Below are 23,445 nucleotides of genomic sequence, written 5' to 3'. Positions count from 1 at the left end.
GACATAAAAAATATATCTGTTGAAAATAGTCTTGTGCAGGCCCGACATCCCAGTGTGGTTTCGCAGTTCCACGGGTCAAATCGCTGTACTATCCAGTTTTGGGCCTTTGGTATCTAAAAAAAAAGCAGTTTGAGTGTGTCGCTCACTGTTCAGCCGCAAATATCTCTATTTAAAAAAGTATGGTATACCCCAGTAAACAATATCTGTGGTTTTGCCATCCCACGGTAAAAAATCTCTATTATTCAGCTTTTGGTAGTTTTTTCCGTAAAGAAAAACAGTAGTGTCTCCTGACTGTTGTGACACAAAAATATATCTGTTGAAAATAGTCTTGTGTAGGCCCGACATCCCAGTGTGGTTTCGCAGTTCCATGGGTCAAATCGCTGTACTATCCAGTTTTGGGCCTTTGGTATCTAAAAAAAAAGTAGTTTGAGTGTGTCGCTCACTGTTCAGCCGCAAATATCTCTATTTAAAAAATTGTGGTATACCCCAGTAAACAATAACTGTGGTTTTGCCATCCCATGGTAAAAATCTCTATTATTCAGCTTTTGGTAGTTTTTTCCGTAAAGAAAAACAGTAGTGTCTCCTGACTGTTGTGACACAAAAATATATCTGGTGAAAATAGCCTTGTGTAGGCCCGACATCCCAGTGTGGTTTCGCAGTTCCACGGGTCAAATCGCTGTACTATCCAGTTTTGGGCCTTTGGTATCTAAAAAAAAAACAGTTTGAGTGTGTCGCTCACTGTTCAGCCACAAATATCTCTATTTAAAAAAGTGTGGTATACCCCAGTAAACAATAACTGTGGTTTTGTCATCCCACGGTAAAAAATCTCTATTATTCAGCTTTTGGTAGTTTTTTCCGTAAAGAAAAACAGTAGTGTCTCCTGACTGTTGTGACACAAAAATATATCTGTTGAAAATAGTCTTGTGTAGGCCCGACATCCCAGTGTGGTTTCGCAGTTCCACGGGGCAAAGCGCTGTACTGTCCAGTTTTGAGCCTTTGGTATCCAAAAAAAAAGCAGTTTGAGTGTGTCGCTCACTGTTCAGCCGCAAATATCTCTATTTAAAAAAGTGTAGTATACCCCAGTAAACAATAATTGTGGTTTTGCCATCCCACGGTAAAAAATCTCTATTATTCAGGTTTTGGTATATTTTCCGTAAAGAAAAACAGTAGTGTCTCCTGACTGTTGTGACATAAAAAATATATCTGTTGAAAATAGTCTTGTGCAGGCCCGACATCCCAGTGTGGTTTCGCAGTTCCACGGGTCAAATCGCTGTACTATCCAGTTTTGGGCCTTTGGTATCTAAAAAAAAAGCAGTTTGAGTGTGTCGCTCACTGTTCAGCCGCAAATATTTCTATTTAAAAAAGTGTGGTATACCCCAGTAAACAATAACTGTGGTTTTGCCATCCCACGGTAAAAAATCTCTATTATTCAGCTTTTGGTAGTTTTTTCCGTAAAGAAAAACAGTAGTGTCTCCTGACTGTTGTGACACAAAAATATATCTGTTGAAAATAGTCTTGTGTAGGCCCGACATCCCAGTGTGGTTTCGCAGTTCCATGGGTCAAATCGCTGTGCTATCCAGTTTTGGGCTTTGGTATCTAAAAAAAAAAGCAGTTTGAGTGTGTCGCTCACTGTTCAGCCGCAAATATCTCTATTTAAAAAAGTGTGGTATGCCCAAGCAAACAATAACTGTGGTTTTGCCATCCCATGGTAAAAAATCTTTATTATTCAGCTTTTGGTAGTTTTTTCCGTAAAGAAAAACAGTAGTGTCTCCTGACTGTTGTGACACAAAAATATATCTGGTGAAAATAGCCTTGTGTAGGCCCGACATCCCAGTGTGGTTTCGCAGTTCCACGGGTCAAATCGCTGTACTATCCAGTTTTGGGCCTTTGGTATCTAAAAAAAAACAGTTTGAGTGTGTCGCTCACTGTTTAGCCACAAATAGTTCTATTTAAAAAAGTGTGGTATACCCCAGTAAACAATTACTGTGGTTTTGCCATCCCACGGTAAAAAATCTCTATTATTCAGCTTTTGGTAGTTTTTTCCGTAAAGAAAAACAGTAGTGTCTCCTGACTGTTGTGACACAAAAATATATCTGTTGAAAATAGTCTTGTGTAGGCCCGACATCTCAGTGTGGTTTCGCAGTTCCACGGGTCAAAGCGCTGTACTGTCCAGTTTTGAGCCTTTGGTATCCAAAAAAAAAGCAGTTTGAGTGTGTCGCTCACTGTTCAGCCGCAAATATCTCTATTTAAAAAAGTGTAGTATACCCCAGTAAACAATAACTGTGGTTTTGCCATCCCACGGTAAAAAATCTCTATTATTCAGGTTTTGGTATATTTTCCGTAAAGAAAAACAGTAGTGTCTCCTGAATGTTGTGACATAAAAAATATATCTGTTGAAAATAGTCTTGTGCAGGCCCGACATCCCAGTGTGGTTTCGCAGTTCCACGGGTCAAATCGCTGTACTATCCAGTTTTGGGCCTTTAGTATCTAAAAAAAAGAAGTTTGAGTGTGTCGTTCACTGTTCAGCCACAAATATCTCTATTTAAAAAAGTGTGGTATACCCCAGTAAACAATAACTGTGGTTTTGCCATCCCACGGTAAAAAATCTGTATTATTCAGCTTTTGGTAGTTTTTTCCATAAAGAAAACAGTAGTGTCTCCTGACTTTTGTGACACAAAAATATATCTGTTGAAAATAGACTTGAGTAGGCCCGACATCTCAGTGTGGTTTCGCAGTTCCACGGGTCAAATCGCTGTACTATCCAGTTTTGAGCCTTTGGTATCCAAAAAAAAAGCAGTTTGAGTGTGTCGCTCACTGTTCAGCCGCAAATATCTCTATTTAAAAAAGGTGGTATACCCCAGTAAACAATAACTGTGGTTTTGTCATCCCACGGTAAAAAATCTCTATTATTCAGGTTTTTGTATATTTTCCGTAATGAAAAACAGTAGTGTCTCCTGACTGTTGTGACATAAAAAATATATCTGTTGAAATTAGTCATGTGCAGGCCCGACATCCCAGTGTGGTTTCGCAGTTCCACGGGTCAAATCGCTGTACTATCCTGTTTTGGGCCTTTGGTATCTAAAAAAAAAGCAGTTTGAGTGTGTCGCTCTCTGTTCAGCCACAAATATCTCTATTTAAAAAAGTGTGGTATACCCCAGTAAACAATAACTGTGGTTTTGCCATCCCACGGTAAAAAATCTCTATTATTCAGCTTTTGGTAGTTTTTTCCGTAAAGAAAAACAGTAGTGTCTCCTGACTGTTGTGACACAAAAATATATCTGTTGAAAATAGTCTTGTGTAGGCCCGACATCCCAGTGTGGTTTCGCAGTTCCACGGGTCAAATCGTTGTACTATCCAGTTTTGGGCTTTTGGTATCTAAAAAAAAAGCAGTTTGAGTGTGTCGCTCACTGTTCAGCCGCAAATATCTCTATTTAAAAAAGTGTGGTATACCCCAGTAAACAATAACTGTGGTTTTGCCATCCCACGGTAAAAAATCTCTATTATTCAGCTTTTGGTAGTTTTTTCCGTAAAGAAAAACAGTAGTGTCTCCTGACTGTTGTGACACAAAAATATATCTGTTGAAAATAGTCTTGTGTAGGCCCGACATCCCAGTGTGGTTCCGCAGTTCCATGGGTCAAATCGCTGCACTATCCAGTTTTGGACCTTTGGTATCTAAAAAAAAAGCAGTTTGAGTGTGTCGCTCACTGTTCAGCCGCAAATATCTCTATTTAAAAAAGTGTGGTATACCCCAGTAAACAATAACTGTGGTTTTGCCATCCCACGGTAAAAAATCTCTATTATTCAGCTTTTGGTAGTTTTTTCCGTAAAGAAAAACAGTAGTGTCTCCTGACTGTTGTGATACAAAAATATATCTGTTGAAATTAGTCTTGTGTAGGCCCGACATCCCAGTGTGGTTTCGCAGTTCCATGGGTCAAATCGCTGTACTATCCAGTTTTGGGCCTTTGGTATGTAAAAAAAAAGCAGTTTGAGTGTGTCGCTCACTGTTCAGCCGCAAATATCTCTATTTAAAAAAGTGTGGTATACCCCAGTAAACAATAACTGTGGTTTTGCCATCCCCCGGTAAAAAATCTCTATTATTCACGTTTTTCTATATTTTCCGTAAAGAAAAACAGTAGTGTCTCCTGACTGTTGTGACACAAAAATATATCTGTTGAAAACAGTCTTGTGTAGGCCCGACATCCCAGTGTGGTTTCGCAGTTCCACGGGTCAAATCGCTGTACTATCCAGTTTTGGGCCTTTGGTATCTAAAAAAAAAGTAGTTTGAGTGTGTCGCTCACTGTTCAGCCGCAAATATCTCTATTTAAAAAAGTGTGGTATACCCCAGTAAACAATAACTGTGGTTTTGCCATCCCACGGTAAAAAATGTCTATTATTCAGCTTTTGGTAGTTTTTTCCGTAAAGAAAAACAGTAGTGTCTCCTGACTGTTGTGACACAAAAATATATCTGTTGAAAATAGTCATGTGTAGGCCCGACATCTCAGTGGGGTTTCGCAGTTCCATGGGTCAAACCGCTGTACTATCCAGTTTTGGGCCTTTGGTATCTAAAAAAAAAGCAGTTTGAGTGTGTCGCTCACTGTTCAGCCGCAAATATCTCTATTTAAAAAAGTGTGGTATACCCCAGTAAACAATAACTGTGGTTTTGCCATCCCATGGTAAAAATCTCTATTATTCAGCTTTTGGTAGTTTTTTCCCTAAAGAAAAACAGTAGTGTCTCCTGACTGTTGTGACACAAAAATATATCTGTTGAAAATAGTCTTGTGTAGGCCCGACATCCCAGTGTGGTTTCGCAGTTTCATGGGTCAAATCGCTGTACTATCCAGTTTTGGGCCTTTGGTATGTAAAAAAAAAGCAGTTTGAGTGTGTCGCTCACTGTTCAGCCGCAAATATCTCTATTTAAAAAAGTGTGGTATACCCCAGTAAACAATAACTGTGGTTTTGCCATCCCACGGTAAAAAATCTCTATTATTCAGCTTTTGGTAGTTTTTTCCGTAAAGAAAAACAGTAGTGTCTCCTGACTGTTGTGACACAAAAATATATCTGTTGAAAATAGTCTTGTGTAGGCCCGACATCCCAGTGTGGTTTCGCAGTTCCATGGGTCAAATCGCTGTACTATCCAATTTTGGGCCTTTGGCATCTAAAAAAAAAACAGTTTGAGTGTGTCGCTCACTGTTCAGCCGCAAATATCTCTATTTAAAAAAGTGTGGTATACCCCAGTAAACAATAACTGTGGTTTTGCCATCCCACGGTAAAAAATCTCTATTATTCAGCTTTTGGTAGTTTTTTCCGTAAAGAAAAACAGTAGTGTCTCCTGACTGTTGTGACACAAAAATATATCTGTTGAAAATAGCCTTGTGTAGGCCCGACATCCCAGTGTGGTTTTGTAGTTCCACGGGTCAAATCGCTGTACTATCCAGTTTTGGGCCTTTGGTATCTAAGAAAAAAGCAGTTGAGTGTGTGGCTCACTGTTCAGCCGCAAATATCTCTATTTAAAAAAGTGTGGTATACCCCAGTAAACAATAACTGTGGTTTTGCCATCCCACGGTAAAAAATCTCTATTATTCAGCTTTTGGTAGTTTTTTCCGTAAAGAAAAACAGTAGTGTCTCCTGACTGTTGTGACACAAAAATATATCTATTGAAAATAGTCTTGTGTAGGCCCGACATCCCAGTGTGGTTTCGCAGTTCCACGGGTCAAATCACTGTACTATCCAGTTTTGAGCCTTTGGTATCTAAAAAAAACCAGTTTGAGTGTGTCGCTCACTGTTCAGCCGCAAATATCTCTATTTAAAAAAGTGTGGTATACCCCAGTAAACAATAACTGTGGTTTTGCCATCCCACGGTAAAAAATCTCTATTATTCAGCTTTTGGTAGTTTTTTCCGTAAAGAAAAACAGTAGTGTCTCCTGACTGTTGTGACACAAAAATATACAGTATCTGTTGAAAATAGTCTTGTGTAGGCCCGACATCCCAGTGTGGTTTCGCAGTTCCATGGGTCAAATCGCTGTACTATCCAGTTTTGGGCCTTTGGTATCTAAAAAAAAAGCAGTTTGAGTGTGTCGCTCACTGTTCTGCCGCAAATATCTCTATTTAAAAAAGTGTGGTATACCCCAGTAAACAATAACTGTGGTTTTGCCATCCCATGGTAAAAATCTCTATTATTCAGCTTTTGGTAGTTTTTTCCGTAAAGAAAAACAGTAGTGTCTCCTGACTGTTGTGACACACAAATATATCTGTTGAAAATAGTCTTGTGTAGGCCCGACATCCCAGTGTGGTTTCGCAGTTCCACGGGTCAAATCGCTGTACTATCCAGTTTTGGGCCTTTGGTATGTAAAAAAAAAGCAGTTTGAGTGTGTCGCTCACTGTTCAGCCGCAAATATCTCTATTTAAAAAAGTGTGGTATACCCCAGTAAACAATAACTGTGGTTTTGCCATCCCACGGTAAAAAATCTCTATTATTCAGCTTTTGGTAGTTTTTTCCGTAAAGAAAAACAGTAGTGTCTCCTGACTGTTGTGACACAAAAATATATCTGTTGAAAATAGTCTTGTGTAGGCCCGACATCCCAGTGTGGTTTCGCAGTTCCATGGGTCAAATCGCTGTAATATCCAGTTTTGGGCCTTTGGTATCTAAAAAAAGAGCAGTTTGAGTGTGTCGCTCACTGTTCAGCCGCAAATATCTCTATTTAAAAAAGTGTGGTATACCCCAGTAAACAATAACTGTGGTTTTGCCATCCCACGGTAAAAAATCTCTATTATTCAGCTTTTGGTAGTTTTTTCCGTAAAGAAAAACAGTAGTGTCTCCTGACTGTTGTGACACAAAAATATATCTGTTGAAAATAGTCTTGTGTAGGCCCGACATCCCAGTGTGGTTTCGCAGTTCCATGGGTCAAATCGCTGTACTATCCAGTTTTGGTCCTTTGGTATCTAAAAAAAAAGCAGTTTGAGTGTGTCGCTCACTGTTCAGCCGCAAATATCTCTATTTAAAAAAGTGTGGTATACCCCAGTAAACAATAACTGTGGTTTTGCCATCCCATGGTAAAAATCTCTATTATTCAGCTTTTGGTAGTTTTTTTCCTTAAAGAAAAACAGTAGTGTCTCCTGACTGTTGTGACACAAAAATATATCTGTTGAAAATAGTCTTGTGTAGGCCCGACATCCCGGTGTGGTTTCGCAGTTCCACGGGTCAAATCGCTGTACTATCCAGTTTTGGGCCTTTGGTATGTAAAAAAAAAGCAGTTTGAGTGTGTCGCTCACTATTCAGCCGCAAATATCTCTATTTAAAAAGTGTGGCATACCCCAGTAAACAATAACTGTGGTTTTGCCATCCCACGGTAAAAAATCTCTATTATTCAGCTTTTGGTAGTTTTTTCCGTAAAGAAAAACAGTAGTGTCTCCTGACTGTTGTGACACAAAAATATACCTGTTGAAAATAATCTTGTGTCGGCCCGACATCCCAGTGTGGTTTCGCAGTTCCATGGGTCAAATCGCTGTACTATCCAGTTTTGGGCCTTTGGTATCTTAAAAAAAAACAGTTTGAGTGTGTCGCTCACTGTTCAGCCGCAAATATCTCTATTTAAAAAAGTGTGGTATACCCCAGTAAACAATAACTGTGGTTTTGCCATCCCACGGTAAAAAATCTCTATTATTCACGTTTTTGTATATTTTCCGTAAAGAAAAACAGTAGTGTCTCCTGACTGTTGTGACACAAAAATATATCTGTTGAACATAGTCTTGTGTAGACCCGACATCCCAGTGTGGTTTCGCAGTTCCATGGGTCAAATCGCTGTACTATCCAGTTTTGGGCCTTTGGTATCTAAAAAAAAAGCAGTTTGAGTGTGTCGCTCACTGTTCAGCCGCAAATATCTCTATTTAAAAAAGTGTGGTATACCCCAGTAAACAATAACTGTGGTTTTTGCCATCCCACGGTAAAAAATCTCTATTATTCAGCTTTTGGTAGTTTTTTCCGTAAAGAAAAACAGTAGTGGCTCCTGACTGTTGTGACACAAAAATATATCTGTTGAAAATAGCCTTGTGTAGGCCCGACATCCCAGTGTGGTTTCGCAGTTCCACGGGTCAAATCGCTGTACTATCCAGTTTTGGGCCTTTGGTATCTAAAAAAAAAGCAGTTTGAGTGTGTCGCTCACTGTTCAGCCGCAAATATCTCTATTTAAAAAAGTGTGGTATACCCCAGTAAACAATAAATGTGGTTTTGCCATCCCACGGTAAAAAATCTCTATTATTCAGGTTTTGGTATATTTTCCGTAATGAAAAACAGTAGTGTCTCCTGACTGTTGTGACATAAAAAATATATCTGTTGAAATTAGTCATGTGCAGGCCCGACATCCCAGTGTGGTTTCGCAGTTCCACGGGTCAAATCGCTGTACTATCCTGTTTTGGGCCTTTGGTATCTAAAAAAAAAGCAGTTTGAGTGTGTCGCTCTCTGTTCAGCCACAAATATCTCTATTTAAAAAAGTGTGGTATACCCCAGTAAACAATAACTGTGGTTTTGCCATCCCACGGTAAAAAATCTCTATTATTCAGCTTTTGGTAGTTTTTTCCGTAAAGAAAAACAGTAGTGTCTCCTGACTGTTGTGACACAAAAATATATCTGTTGAAAATAGTCTTGTGTAGGCCCGACATCCCAGTGTGGTTTCGCAGTTCCACGGGGCAAAGCGCTGTACTGTCCAGTTTTGAGCCTTTGGTATCCAAAAAAAAAGCAGTTTGAGTGTGTCGCTCACTGTTCAGCCGCAAATATCTCTATTTAAAAAAGTGTAGTATACCCCAGTAAACAATAACTGTGGTTTTGCCATCCCACGGTAAAAAATCTCTATTATTCAGGTTTTGGTATATTTTCCGTAAAGAAAAACAGTAGTGTCTCCTGACTGTTGTGACATAAAAAATATATCTGTTGAAAATAGTCTTTTGCAGGCCCGACATCCCAGTGTGGTTTCGCAGTTCCACGGGTCAAATCGCTGTACTATCCAGTTTTGGGCCTTTGGTATCTAAAAAAAAAGCAGTTTGAGTGTGTCGCTCACTGTTCAGCCGCAAATATTTCTATTTAAAAAAGTGTGGTATACCCCAGTAAACAATAACTGTGGTTTTGCCATCCCACGGTAAAAAATCTCTATTATTCAGCTTTTGGTAGTTTTTTCCGTAAAGAAAAACAGTAGTGTCTCCTGACTGTTGTGACACAAAAATATATCTGTTGAAAATAGTCTTGTGTAGGCCCGACATCCCAGTGTGGTTTCGCAGTTCCATGGGTCAAATCGCTGTGCTATCCAGTTTTGGGCTTTGGTATCTAAAAAAAAAAGCAGTTTGAGTGTGTCGCTCACTGTTCAGCCGCAAATATCTCTATTTAAAAAAGTGTAGTATACCCCAGTAAACAATAACTGTGGTTTTGCCATCCCACGGTAAAAAATCTCTATTATTCAGGTTTTGGTATATTTTCCGTAAAGAAAAACAGTAGTGTCTCCTGAATGTTGTGACATAAAAAATATATCTGTTGAAAATAGTCTTGTGCAGGCCCGACATCCCAGTGTGGTTTCGCAGTTCCACGGGTCAAATCGCTGTACTATCCAGTTTTGGGCCTTTAGTATCTAAAAAAAAGAAGTTTGAGTGTGTCGTTCACTGTTCAGCCACAAATATCTCTATTTAAAAAAGTGTGGTATACCCCAGTAAACAATAACTGTGGTTTTGCCATCCCACGGTAAAAAATCTGTATTATTCAGCTTTTGGTAGTTTTTTCCATAAAGAAAAACAGTAGTGTCTCCTGACTGTTGTGACACAAAAATATATCTGTTGAAAATAGTCTTGTGTAGGCCCAACATCCCAGTGTGGTTTCGCAGTTCCACGGGTCAAATCGCTGTACTATCCAGTTTTGGGCCTTTGGTATGTAAAAAAAAAGCAGTTTGAGTGTGTCGCTCACTGTTCAGCCGCAAATATCTCTATTTAAAAAAGTGTGGTATACCCCAGTAAACAATAACTGTGGTTTTGCCATCCCACGGTAAAAAATCTCTATTATTCAGCTTTTGGTAGTTTTTTCCGTAAAGAAAAACAGTAGTGTCTCCTGACTGTTGTGACACAAAAATATATCTGTTGAAAATAGTCTTGTGTAGGCCCGACATCCCAGTGTGGTTTTGCAGTTCCATGGGTCAAATCGCTGTACTATCCAGTTTTGAGCCTTTGGTATCCAAAAAAAAAGCAGTTTGAGTGTGTCGCTCACTGTTCAGCCGCAAATATCTCTATTTAAAAAAGTGTGGTATACCCCAGTAAACAATAACTGTGGTTTTGCCATCCCATGGTAAAAATCTCTATTATTCAGCTTTTGGTAGTTTTTTCCGTAAAGAAAACAGTAGTGTCTCCTGACTGTTGTGACACAAAAATATATCTGTTGAAAATAGTCTTGTGTAGGCCCGACATCCCAGTGTGGTTTCGCAGTTCCACGGGTCAAATCGCTGTACTATCCAGGTTTGGGCCTTTGGTATGTAAAAAAAAGCAGTTTGAGTGTGTCGCTCACTGTTCAGCCTCAAATATCTCTATTTAAAAAAGTGTGGTATACCCCAGTAAACAATAACTGTGGTTTTGCCATCCCACGGTAAAAAATCTCTATTATTCAGCTTTTGGTAGTTTTTTCCGTAAAGAAAAACAGTAGTGTCTCCTGACTGTTGTGACACAAAAATATATCTGTTGAAAATAGTCTTGTGTAGGCCCGACATCCCAGTGTGGTTTCGCAGTTCCATGGGTCAAATCGCTGTACTATCCAATTTTGGGCCTTTGGCATCTAAAAAAAAAACAGTTTGAGTGTGTCGCTCACTGTTCAGCCGCAAATATCTCTATTTAAAAAAGTGTGGTATACCCCAGTAAACAATAACTGTGGTTTTGCCATCCCACGGTAAAAAATCTCTATTATTCAGCTTTTGGTAGTTTTTTCCGTAAAGAAAAACAGTAGTGTCTCCTGACTGTTGTGACACAAAAATATATCTGTTGAAAATAGCCTTGTGTAGGCCCGACATCCCAGTGTGGTTTTGTAGTTCCACGGGTCAAATCGCTGTACTATCCAGTTTTGGGCCTTTGGTATCTAAGAAAAAAGCAGTTGAGTGTGTGGCTCACTGTTCAGCCGCAAATATCTCTATTTAAAAAAGTGTGGTATACCCCAGTAAACAATAACTGTGGTTTTGCCATCCCACGGTAAAAAATCTCTATTATTCAGCTTTTGGTAGTTTTTTCCGTAAAGAAAAACAGTAGTGTCTCCTGACTGTTGTGACACAAAAATATACAGTATCTGTTGAAAATAGTCTTGTGTAGGCCCGACATCCCAGTGTGGTTTCGCAGTTCCATGGGTCAAATCGCTGTACTATCCAGTTTTGGGCCTTTGGTATCTAAAAAAAAAGCAGTTTGAGTGTGTCGCTCACTGTTCTGCCGCAAATATCTCTATTTAAAAAAGTGTGGTATACCCCAGTAAACAATAACTGTGGTTTTGCCATCCCATGGTAAAAATCTCTATTATTCAGCTTTTGGTAGTTTTTTCCGTAAAGAAAAACAGTAGTGTCTCCTGACTGTTGTGACACACAAATATATCTGTTGAAAATAGTCTTGTGTAGGCCCGACATCCCAGTGTGGTTTCGCAGTTCCACGGGTCAAATCGCTGTACTATCCAGTTTTGGGCCTTTGGTATGTAAAAAAAAAGCAGTTTGAGTGTGTCGCTCACTGTTCAGCCGCAAATATCTCTATTTAAAAAAGTGTGGTATACCCCAGTAAACAATAACTGTGGTTTTGCCATCCCACGGTAAAAAATCTCTATTATTCAGCTTTTGGTAGTTTTTTCCGTAAAGAAAAACAGTAGTGTCTCCTGACTGTTGTGACACAAAAATATATCTGTTGAAAATAGTCTTGTGTAGGCCCGACATCCCAGTGTGGTTTCGCAGTTCCATGGGTCAAATCGCTGTAATATCCAGTTTTGGGCCTTTGGTATCTAAAAAAAGAGCAGTTTGAGTGTGTCGCTCACTGTTCAGCCGCAAATATCTCTATTTAAAAAAGTGTGGTATACCCCAGTAAACAATAACTGTGGTTTTGCCATCCCACGGTAAAAAATCTCTATTATTCAGCTTTTGGTAGTTTTTTCCGTAAAGAAAAACAGTAGTGTCTCCTGACTGTTGTGACACAAAAATATATCTGTTGAAAATAGTCTTGTGTAGGCCCGACATCCCAGTGTGGTTTCGCAGTTCCATGGGTCAAATCGCTGTACTATCCAGTTTTGATCCTTTGGTATCTAAAAAAAAAGCAGTTTGAGTGTGTCGCTCACTGTTCAGCCGCAAATATCTCTATTTAAAAAAGTGTGGTATACCCCAGTAAACAATAACTGTGGTTTTGCCATCCCATGGTAAAAATCTCTATTATTCAGCTTTTGGTAGTTTTTTTCCTTAAAGAAAAACAGTAGTGTCTCCTGACTGTTGTGACACAAAAATATATCTGTTGAAAATAGTCTTGTGTAGGCCCGACATCCCGGTGTGGTTTCGCAGTTCCACGGGTCAAATCGCTGTACTATCCAGTTTTGGGCCTTTGGTATGTAAAAAAAAAGCAGTTTGAGTGTGTCGCTCACTATTCAGCCGCAAATATCTCTATTTAAAAAGTGTGGCATACCCCAGTAAACAATAACTGTGGTTTTGCCATCCCACGGTAAAAAATCTCTATTATTCAGCTTTTGGTAGTTTTTTCCGTAAAGAAAAACAGTAGTGTCTCCTGACTGTTGTGACACAAAAATATACCTGTTGAAAATAATCTTGTGTCGGCCCGAAATCCCAGTGTGGTTTCGCAGTTCCATGGGTCAAATCGCTGTACTATCCAGTTTTGGGCCTTTGGTATCTTAAAAAAAAACAGTTTGAGTGTGTCGCTCACTGTTCAGCCGCAAATATCTCTATTTAAAAAAGTGTGGTATACCCCAGTAAACAATAACTGTGGTTTTGCCATCCCACGGTAAAAAATCTCTATTATTCACGTTTTTGTATATTTTCCGTAAAGAAAAACAGTAGTGTCTCCTGACTGTTGTGACACAAAAATATATCTGTTGAACATAGTCTTGTGTAGACCCGACATCCCAGTGTGGTTTCGCAGTTCCATGGGTCAAATCGCTGTACTATCCAGTTTTGGGCCTTTGGTATCTAAAAAAAAAGCAGTTTGAGTGTGTCGCTCACTGTTCAGCCGCAAATATCTCTATTTAAAAAAGTGTGGTATACCCCAGTAAACAATAACTGTGGTTTTTGCCATCCCACGGTAAAAAATCTCTATTATTCAGCTTTTGGTAGTTTTTTCCGTAAAGAAAAACAGTAGTGGCTCCTGACTGTTGTGACACAAAAATATATCTGTTGAAAATAGCCTTGTGTAGGCCCGACATCCCAGTGTGGTTTCGCAGTTCCACGGGTCAAATCGCTGTACTATCCAGTTTTGGGCCTTTGGTATCTAAAAAAAAAGCAGTTTGAGTGTGTCGCTCACTGTTCAGCCGCAAATATCTCTATTTAAAAAAGTGTGGTATACCCCAGTAAACAATAAATGTGGTTTTGCCATCCCACGGTAAAAAATCTCTATTATTCAGGTTTTGGTATATTTTCCGTAATGAAAAACAGTAGTGTCTCCTGACTGTTGTGACATAAAAAATATATCTGTTGAAATTAGTCATGTGCAGGCCCGACATCCCAGTGTGGTTTCGCAGTTCCACGGGTCAAATCGCTGTACTATCCTGTTTTGGGCCTTTGGTATCTAAAAAAAAAGCAGTTTGAGTGTGTCGCTCTCTGTTCAGCCACAAATATCTCTATTTAAAAAAGTGTGGTATACCCCAGTAAACAATAACTGTGGTTTTGCCATCCCACGGTAAAAAATCTCTATTATTCAGCTTTTGGTAGTTTTTTCCGTAAAGAAAAACAGTAGTGTCTCCTGACTGTTGTGACACAAAAATATATCTGTTGAAAATAGTCTTGTGTAGGCCCGACATCCCAGTGTGGTTTCGCAGTTCCACGGGGCAAAGCGCTGTACTGTCCAGTTTTGAGCCTTTGGTATCCAAAAAAAAAGCAGTTTGAGTGTGTCGCTCACTGTTCAGCCGCAAATATCTCTATTTAAAAAAGTGTAGTATACCCCAGTAAACAATAACTGTGGTTTTGCCATCCCACGGTAAAAAATCTCTATTATTCAGGTTTTGGTATATTTTCCGTAAAGAAAAACAGTAGTGTCTCCTGACTGTTGTGACATAAAAAATATATCTGTTGAAAATAGTCTTGTGCAGGCCCGACATCCCAGTGTGGTTTCGCAGTTCCACGGGTCAAATCGCTGTACTATCCAGTTTTGGGCCTTTGGTATCTAAAAAAAAAGCAGTTTGAGTGTGTCGCTCACTGTTCAGCCGCAAATATTTCTATTTAAAAAAGTGTGGTATACCCCAGTAAACAATAACTGTGGTTTTGCCATCCCACGGTAAAAAATCTCTATTATTCAGCTTTTGGTAGTTTTTTCCGTAAAGAAAAACAGTAGTGTCTCCTGACTGTTGTGACACAAAAATATATCTGTTGAAAATAGTCTTGTGTAGGCCCGACATCCCAGTGTGGTTTCGCAGTTCCATGGGTCAAATCGCTGTGCTATCCAGTTTTGGGCTTTGGTATCTAAAAAAAAAAGCAGTTTGAGTGTGTCGCTCACTGTTCAGCCGCAAATATCTCTATTTAAAAAAGTGTAGTATACCCCAGTAAACAATAACTGTGGTTTTGCCATCCCACGGTAAAAAATCTCTATTATTCAGGTTTTGGTATATTTTCCGTAAAGAAAAACAGTAGTGTCTCCTGAATGTTGTGACATAAAAAATATATCTGTTGAAAATAGTCTTGTGCAGGCCCGACATCCCAGTGTGGTTTCGCAGTTCCACGGGTCAAATCGCTGTACTATCCAGTTTTGGGCCTTTAGTATCTAAAAAAAAGAAGTTTGAGTGTGTCGTTCACTGTTCAGCCACAAATATCTCTATTTAAAAAAGTGTGGTATACCCCAGTAAACAATAACTGTGGTTTTGCCATCCCACGGTAAAAAATCTGTATTATTCAGCTTTTGGTAGTTTTTTCCATAAAGAAAAACAGTAGTGTCTCCTGACTGTTGTGACACAAAAATATATCTGTTGAAAATAGTCTTGTGTAGGCCCAACATCCCAGTGTGGTTTCGCAGTTCCACGGGTCAAATCGCTGTACTATCCAGTTTTGGGCCTTTGGTATGTAAAAAAAAAGCAGTTTGAGTGTGTCGCTCACTGTTCAGCCGCAAATATCTCTATTTAAAAAAGTGTGGTATACCCCAGTAAACAATAACTGTGGTTTTGCCATCCCACGGTAAAAAATCTCTATTATTCAGCTTTTGGTAGTTTTTTCCGTAAAGAAAAACAGTAGTGTCTCCTGACTGTTGTGACACAAAAATATATCTGTTGAAAATAGTCTTGTGTAGGCTCGACATCCCAGTGTGGTTTTGCAGTTCCATGGGTCAAATCGCTGTACTATCCAGTTTTGAGCCTTTGGTATCCAAAAAAAAAGCAGTTTGAGTGTGTCGCTCACTGTTCAGCCGCAAATATCTCTATTTAAAAAAGTGTGGTATACCCCAGTAAACAATAACTGTGGTTTTGCCATCCCATGGTAAAAATCTCTATTATTCAGCTTTTGGTAGTTTTTTCCGTAAAGAAAACAGTAGTGTCTCCTGACTGTTGTGACACAAAAATATATCTGTTGAAAATAGTCTTGTGTAGGCCCGACATCCCAGTGTGGTTTCGCAGTTCCACGGGTCAAATCGCTGTACTATCCAGGTTTGGGCCTTTGGTATGTAAAAAAAAGCAGTTTGAGTGTGTCGCTCACTGTTCAGCCTCAAATATCTCTATTTAAAAAAGTGTGGTATACCCCAGTAAACAATAACTGTGGTTTTGCCATCCCACGGTTAAAAATCTCTATTATTCAGCTTTTGGTAGTTTTTTCCGTAAAGAAAAAAAGTAGTGTCTCCTGACTTTTGTGACACAAAAATATATCTGTTGAAAATAGACTTGAGTAGGCCCGACATCTCAGTGTGGTTTCGCAGTTCCACGGGTCAAATCGCTGTACTATCCAGTTTTGAGCCTTTGGTATCCAAAAAAAAAGCAGTTTGAGTGTGTCGCTCACTGTTCAGCCGCAAATATCTCTATTTAAAAAAGGTGGTATACCCCAGTAAACAATAACTGTGGTTTTGTCATCCCACGGTAAAAAATCTCTATTATTCAGGTTTTTGTATATTTTCCGTAATGAAAAACAGTAGTGTCTCCTGACTGTTGTGACATAAAAAATATATCTGTTGAAATTAGTCATGTGCAGGCCCGACATCCCAGTGTGGTTTCGCAGTTCCACGGGTCAAATCGCTGTACTATCCTGTTTTGGGCCTTTGGTATCTAAAAAAAAAGCAGTTTGAGTGTGTCGCTCTCTGTTCAGCCACAAATATCTCTATTTAAAAAAGTGTGGTATACCCCAGTAAACAATAACTGTGGTTTTGCCATCCCACGGTAAAAAATCTCTATTATTCAGCTTTTGGTAGTTTTTTCCGTAAAGAAAAACAGTAGTGTCTCCTGACTGTTGTGACACAAAAATATATCTGTTGAAAATAGTCTTGTGTAGGCCCGACATCCCAGTGTGGTTTCGCAGTTCCACGGGTCAAATCGTTGTACTATCCAGTTTTGGGCTTTTGGTATCTAAAAAAAAAGCAGTTTGAGTGTGTCGCTCACTGTTCAGCCGCAAATATCTCTATTTAAAAAAGTGTGGTATACCCCAGTAAACAATAACTGTGGTTTTGCCATCCCACGGTAAAAAATCTCTATTATTCAGCTTTTGGTAGTTTTTTCCGTAAAGAAAAACAGTAGTGTCTCCTGACTGTTGTGACACAAAAATATATCTGTTGAAAATAGTCTTGTGTAGGCCCGACATCCCAGTGTGGTTCCGCAGTTCCATGGGTCAAATCGCTGCACTATCCAGTTTTGGGCCTTTGGTATCTAAAAAAAAAGCAGTTTGAGTGTGTCGCTCACTGTTCAGCCGCAAATATCTCTATTTAAAAAAGTGTGGTATACCCCAGTAAACAATAACTGTGGTTTTGCCATCCCACGGTAAAAAATCTCTATTATTCAGCTTTTGGTAGTTTTTTCCGTAAAGAAAAACAGTAGTGTCTCCTGACTGTTGTGATACAAAAATATATCTGTTGAAATTAGTCTTGTGTAGGCCCGACATCCCAGTGTGGTTTCGCAGTTCCATGGGTCAAATCGCTGTACTATCCAGTTTTGGGCCTTTGGTATGTAAAAAAAAAGCAGTTTGAGTGTGTCGCTCACTGTTCAGCCGCAAATATCTCTATTTAAAAAAGTGTGGTATACCCCAGTAAACAATAACTGTGGTTTTGCCATCCCCCGGTAAAAAATCTCTATTATTCACGTTTTTCTATATTTTCCGTAAAGAAAAACAGTAGTGTCTCCTGACTGTTGTGACACAAAAATATATCTGTTGAAAACAGTCTTGTGTAGGCCCGACATCCCAGTGTGGTTTCGCAGTTCCACGGGTCAAATCGCTGTACTATCCAGTTTTGGGCCTTTGGTATCTAAAAAAAAAGTAGTTTGAGTGTGTCGCTCACTGTTCAGCCGCAAATATCTCTATTTAAAAAAGTGTGGTATACCCCAGTAAACAATAACTGTGGTTTTGCCATCCCACGGTAAAAAATGTCTATTATTCAGCTTTTGGTAGTTTTTTCCGTAAAGAAAAACAGTAGTGTCTCCTGACTGTTGTGACACAAAAATATATCTGTTGAAAATAGCCTTGTGTAGGCCCGACATCCCAGTGTGGTTTTGTAGTTCCACGGGTCAAATCGCTGTACTATCCAGTTTTGGGCCTTTGGTATCTAAGAAAAAAGCAGTTGAGTGTGTGGCTCACTGTTCAGCCGCAAATATCTCTATTTAAAAAAGTGTGGTATACCCCAGTAAACAATAACTGTGGTTTTGCCATCCCACGGTAAAAAATCTCTATTATTCAGCTTTTGGTAGTTTTTTCCGTAAAGAAAAACAGTAGTGTCTCCTGACTGTTGTGACACAAAAATATATCTATTGAAAATAGTCTTGTGTAGGCCCGACATCCCAGTGTGGTTTCGCAGTTCCACGGGTCAAATCACTGTACTATCCAGTTTTGAGCCTTTGGTATCTAAAAAAAACCAGTTTGAGTGTGTCGCTCACTGTTCAGCCGCAAATATCTCTATTTAAAAAAGTGTGGTATACCCCAGTAAACAATAACTGTGGTTTTGCCATCCCACGGTAAAAAATCTCTATTATTCAGCTTTTGGTAGTTTTTTCCGTAAAGAAAAACAGTAGTGTCTCCTGACTGTTGTGACACAAAAATATACAGTATCTGTTGAAAATAGTCTTGTGTAGGCCCGACATCCCAGTGTGGTTTCGCAGTTCCATGGGTCAAATCGCTGTACTATCCAGTTTTGGGCCTTTGGTATCTAAAAAAAAAGCAGTTTGAGTGTGTCGCTCACTGTTCTGCCGCAAATATCTCTATTTAAAAAAGTGTGGTATACCCCAGTAAACAATAACTGTGGTTTTGCCATCCCATGGTAAAAATCTCTATTATTCAGCTTTTGGTAGTTTTTTCCGTAAAGAAAAACAGTAGTGTCTCCTGACTGTTGTGACACACAAATATATCTGTTGAAAATAGTCTTGTGTAGGCCCGACATCCCAGTGTGGTTTCGCAGTTCCACGGGTCAAATCGCTGTACTATCCAGTTTTGGGCCTTTGGTATGTAAAAAAAAAGCAGTTTGAGTGTGTCGCTCACTGTTCAGCCGCAAATATCTCTATTTAAAAAAGTGTGGTATACCCCAGTAAACAATAACTGTGGTTTTGCCATCCCACGGTAAAAAATCTCTATTATTCAGCTTTTGGTAGTTTTTTCCGTAAAGAAAAACAGTAGTGTCTCCTGACTGTTGTGACACAAAAATATATCTGTTGAAAATAGTCTTGTGTAGGCCCAACATCCCAGTGTGGTTTCGCAGTTCCATGGGTCAAATCGCTGTAATATCCAGTTTTGGGCCTTTGGTATCTAAAAAAAGAGCAGTTTGAGTGTGTCGCTCACTGTTCAGCCGCAAATATCTCTATTTAAAAAAGTGTGGTATACCCCAGTAAACAATAACTGTGGTTTTGCCATCCCACGGTAAAAAATCTCTATTATTCAGCTTTTGGTAGTTTTTTCCGTAAAGAAAAACAGTAGTGTCTCCTGACTGTTGTGACACAAAAATATATCTGTTGAAAATAGTCTTGTGTAGGCCCGACATCCCAGTGTGGTTTCGCAGTTCCATGGGTCAAATCGCTGTACTATCCAGTTTTGGTCCTTTGGTATCTAAAAAAAAAGCAGTTTGAGTGTGTCGCTCACTGTTCAGCCGCAAATATCTCTATTTAAAAAAGTGTGGTATACCCCAGTAAACAATAACTGTGGTTTTGCCATCCCATGGTAAAAATCTCTATTATTCAGCTTTTGGTAGTTTTTTTCCTTAAAGAAAAACAGTAGTGTCTCCTGACTGTTGTGACACAAAAATATATCTGTTGAAAATAGTCTTGTGTAGGCCCGACATCCCGGTGTGGTTTCGCAGTTCCACGGGTCAAATCGCTGTACTATCCAGTTTTGGGCCTTTGGTATGTAAAAAAAAAGCAGTTTGAGTGTGTCGCTCACTATTCAGCCGCAAATATCTCTATTTAAAAAGTGTGGCATACCCCAGTAACAATAACTGTGGTTTTGCCATCCCACGGTAAAAAATCTCTATTATTCAGCTTTTGGTAGTTTTTTCCGTAAAGAAAAACAGTAGTGTCTCCTGACTGTTGTGACACAAAAATATACCTGTTGAAAATAATCTTGTGTCGGCCCGACATCCCAGTGTGGTTTCGCAGTTCCGTGGGTCAAATCGCTGTACTATCCAGTTTTGGGCCTTTGGTATCTTAAAAAAAACCAGTTTGAGTGTGTCGCTCACTGTTCAGCCGCAAATATCTCTATTTAAAAAAGTGTGGTATACCCCAGTAAACAATAACTGTGGTTTTGCCATCCCACGGTAAAAAATCTCTATTATTCACGTTTTTGTATATTTTCCGTAAAGAAAAACAGTAGTGTCTCCTGACTGTTGTGACACAAAAATATATCTGTTGAACATAGTCTTGTGTAGACCCGACATCCCAGTGTGGTTTCGCAGTTCCATGGGTCAAATCGCTGTACTATCCAGTTTTGGGCCTTTGGTATCTAAAAAAAAAGCAGTTTGAGTGTGTCGCTCACTGTTCAGCCGCAAATATCTCTATTTAAAAAAGTGTGGTATACCCCAGTAAACAATAACTGTGGTTTTTGCCATCCCACGGTAAAAAATCTCTATTATTCAGCTTTTGGTAGTTTTTTCCGTAAAGAAAAACAGTAGTGGCTCCTGACTGTTGTGACACAAAAATATATCTGTTGAAAATAGCCTTGTGTAGGCCCGACATCCCAGTGTGGTTTCGCAGTTCCACGGGTCAAATCGCTGTACTATCCAGTTTTGGGCCTTTGGTATCTAAAAAAAAAGCAGTTTGAGTGTGTCGCTCACTGTTCAGCCGCAAATATCTCTATTTAAAAAAGTGTGGTATACCCCAGTAAACAATAAATGTGGTTTTGCCATCCCACGGTAAAAAATCTCTATTATTCAGGTTTTGGTATATTTTCCGTAATGAAAAACAGTAGTGTCTCCTGACTGTTGTGACATAAAAAATATATCTGTTGAAATTAGTCAGGTGCAGGCCCGACATCCCAGTGTGGTTTCGCAGTTCCACGGGTCAAATCGCTGTACTATCCTGTTTTGGGCCTTTGGTATCTAAAAAAAAAGCAGTTTGAGTGTGTCGCTCTCTGTTCAGCCACAAATATCTCTATTTAAAAAAGTGTGGTATACCCCAGTAAACAATAACTGTGGTTTTGCCATCCCACGGTAAAAAATCTCTATTATTCAGCTTTTGGTAGTTTTTTCCGTAAAGAAAAACAGTAGTGTCTCCTGACTGTTGTGACACAAAAATATATCTGTTGAAAATAGTCTTGTGTAGGCCCGACATCCCAGTGTGGTTTCGCAGTTCCACGGGTCAAATCGTTGTACTATCCAGTTTTGGGCTTTTGGTATCTAAAAAAAAAGCAGTTTGAGTGTGTCGCTCACTGTTCAGCCGCAAATATCTCTATTTAAAAAAGTGTGGTATACCCCAGTAAACAATAACTGTGGTTTTGCCATCCCACGGTAAAAAATCTCTATTATTCAGCTTTTGGTAGTTTTTTCCGTAAAGAAAAACAGTAGTGTCTCCTGACTGTTGTGACACAAAAATATATCTGTTGAAAATAGTCTTGTGTAGGCCCGACATCCCAGTGTGGTTCCGCAGTTCCATGGGTCAAATCGCTGCACTATCCAGTTTTGGGCCTTTGGTATCTAAAAAAAAAGCAGTTTGAGTGTGTCGCTCACTGTTCAGCCGCAAATATCTCTATTTAAAAAAGTGTGGTATACCCCAGTAAACAATAACTGTGGTTTTTGCCATCCCACGGTAAAAAATCTCTATTATTCAGCTTTTGGTAGTTTTTTCCGTAAAGAAAAACAGTAGTGGCTCCTGACTGTTGTGACACAAAAATATATCTGTTGAAAATAGCCTTGTGTAGGCCCGACATCCCAGTGTGGTTTCGCAGTTCCACGGGTCAAATCGCTGTACTATCCAGTTTTGGGCCTTTGGTATCTAAAAAAAAAGCAGTTTGAGTGTGTCGCTCACTGTTCAGCCGCAAATATCTCTATTTAAAAAAGTGTGGTATACCCCAGTAAACAATAAATGTGGTTTTGCCATCCCACGGTAAAAAATCTCTATTATTCAGCTTTTGGTAGTTTTTTCCGTAAAGAAAAACAGTAGTGTCTCCTGACTGTTGTGACACAAAAATATATCTGTTGAAAATAGTCTTGTGTAGGCCCGACATCCCAGTGTGGTTTCGCAGTTCCACGAGTCAAATCGCTGTACTATCCAGTTTTGGGCCTTTGGTATCTAAAAAAAGAGCAGTTTGAGTGTGTCGCTCACTGTTCAGCCGCAAATATCTCTATTTAAAAAAGTGTGGTATACCCCAGTAAACAATAACTGTGGTTTTGCCATCCCATGGTAAAAATCTCTATTATTCAGCTTTTGGTAGTTTTTTTCCTTAAAGAAAAACAGTAGTGTCTCCTGACTGTTGTGACACAAAAATATATCTGTTGAAAATAGTCTTGTGTAGGCCCGACATCCCAGTGTGGTTTCGCAGTTCCACGGGTCAAATCGCTGTACTATCCAGTTTTGGGCCTTTGGTATGTAAAAAAAAAGCAGTTTGAGTGTGTCGCTCACTATTCAGCCGCAAATATCTCTATTTAAAAAGTGTGGTATACCCCAGTAAACAATAACTGTGGTTTTGCCATCCCACGGTAAAAAATCTCTATTATTCAGCTTTTGGTAGTTTTTTCCGTAAAGAAAAACAGTAGTGTCTCCTGACTGTTGTGACACAAAAATATACCTGTTGAAAATAGTCTTGTGTCGGCCCGACATCCCAGTGTGGTTTCGCAGTTCCATGGGTCAAATCGCTGTACTATCCAGTTTTGGGCCTTTGGTATCTAAAAAAAAAGCAGTTTGAGTGTGTCGCTCACTGTTCAGCCGCAAATATCTCTATTTAAAAAAGTGTGGTATACCCCAGTAAACAATAACTGTGGTTTTGCCATCCCACGGTAAAAAATCTCTATTATTCAGCTTTTGGTAGTTTTTTCCGTAAAAAAATTGTAGTGTCTCCTGGCTGTTGTGGCACAAAAATATATCTGTTGAAAATAGTCTTGTGTAGGCCCGACATCCCAGTTTGGTTTCGCAGTTCCATGGGTCAAATCGCTGTACTATCCAGTTTTGGGCCTTTGGTATCTTAAAAAAAAACAGTTTGAGTGTGTCGCTCACTGTTCAGCCGCAAATATCTGTATTTAAAAAAGTGTGGTATACCCCAGTAAACAATAACTGTGGTTTTGCCATCCCACGGTAAAAAATCTCTATTATTCACGTTTTTGTATATTTTCGGTAAAGAAAAACAGTAGTGTCTCCTGACTTTCGTGACACAAAAATATATCTGTTGAACATAGTCTTGTGTAGGCCCGACATCCCAGTGTGGTTTCGCAGTTCCACTGGTCAAATCGCTGTACTATCCAGTTTTGGGCCTTTGGTATCTAAAAAAAAAGCAGTTTGAGTGTGTCGCTCACTGTTCAGCCGCAAATATCTCTATTTAAAAAAGTGTGGTATACCCCAGTAAACAATAGCTGTGGTTTTGCCATCCCACGGTAAAAAATCTCTATTATTCAGCTTTTGGTAGTTTTTTCCGTAAAGAAAAACAGTAGTGTCTCCTGACTGTT

This window comes from Phyllobates terribilis, unplaced genomic scaffold (assembly GCF_046119375.1).
Source record: "Phyllobates terribilis strain yellow unplaced genomic scaffold, ASM4611937v1 Scaffold_3__8_contigs__length_932513732, whole genome shotgun sequence".
Lineage (NCBI taxonomy): Eukaryota > Metazoa > Chordata > Amphibia > Anura > Dendrobatidae > Phyllobates > Phyllobates terribilis.
This window is presented reverse-complemented; position numbering follows the sequence as displayed.